The sequence below is a fragment of the Berghia stephanieae genome, chromosome 7, assembly GCF_034508935.2.
Source record: "Berghia stephanieae isolate SIO BIC M18660-M18661 chromosome 7, UCSD_Bste_1.3, whole genome shotgun sequence".
Classification (NCBI taxonomy): Eukaryota; Metazoa; Mollusca; class Gastropoda; order Nudibranchia; family Aeolidiidae; genus Berghia; species Berghia stephanieae.
This window is the reverse complement of record NC_088366.1, coordinates 50,890,431-50,891,892: the sequence shown is the minus strand read 5'-3', so window position 1 is coordinate 50,891,892 and position 1,462 is coordinate 50,890,431.

Genomic DNA, 1,462 nt, shown 5'->3' with positions numbered 1-1,462 from the left:
TAACAGCTTTGTCTTTGTCCAAAAAATTGTAATATCGCCTAACAGGCGTCATGTCCCGTCCTACATGTTAAATATTGCTGTTGACCAGGGACCCCTTGTAAAGCGCTTTGAGCACATTTAGTGGATATTGCGCTATATAAAGCTCATTTTTTTTTAAAGCTCAATCCGTCATCAACAAGTTAGCTGTTGTACTCTGGAAAGACAGGAATTTAACGAATCCCCTTATTGCCATTGATAAATCGTCACGAAATCAACAATTTTCTTATTCTCGTTTCTTCTTTATATCACAAAATTTAAAGAAAAGTTTCCGAAAGCGAGTATCATACCACAAGACCGCATAGCCGCACAACGGATGTGTTTGATATCTTTTGGAAAGTGACCCCGTGTTGTTTCCATGGTAAATTGAACTGTTTTTCTCCATACTTGTATTTGACGAGAGCTAAGGTACACATTGTAATGATGAATGGGAAATCACGGCGCTTGTTTTGTTTACAATGAAATCGGCTTGACATCATCATCGATGGCAGGGATTGACTCTTCATACTTTGGAGTTAAAAATGTATTCAAATATTTGCACTGTTGAAGGTCAAGGGTAACACGGTGGATGTTGATTTCCTTTTTAATATTTTCGTCGTCATCATGGTATTCATCATCATCATCATCATCATCATCATCATCATCATCATCATCATCATCATCATCATGGCCATCATCATCATCATCATCATCATCATCATCATCATCATCATCATCATCATCATCATCATCATCATCATCATCGTGGTCGTCGTCATCGTCTTCATAATCATCATCTTCATCATCATCATCATTATCGGAATCATCATCCTCATCATCATCCTCCTCTTTCTCCTCCTCTTCCTCATCATCCTCCTCCTCATCATCATCACCATTATTATCATCATCATCACCATCATCTTGTTTTGCTTAGCCACAAAATATGTCTGTTAATTTTCTAAATAATCCTTAGTGTAAGTTCTAATTTGATTAAAAGTAGCATGGATTCAAACCCACAACATTTTGATCGTTCAGACGTTACACATAACAAGTAACCATCTTCAGCTGAACCTATAACATTTTTTAAATGGGAGCCTATACATAGAGCAATCTCTACTATACTGCTCAATTTTGGCTTTACAATGGGAATTCTCGTCAACAGAAGAAAAAAAATTAACACGTACCTAGGTCGAGAAATGATGCTTGTATGGCGATTACAATTTCCTTTTTCGACAGAGACAACAACATGTCAACTGTCAGATAACCATATTTCACCTTGACTACAGTTAGAGAAATTGAGTAAAAAGTCGTTTCCAAGGACTCAACAATGCGCCACTCAGAGGTGGGACTCGAACTCAGGACCTTCCGATCCCAAGGGCGATTGTCATACCACTAGACCACATAGCAACAAGACCACGGAACAACCCCCCCCTTCCTCCACCCAACC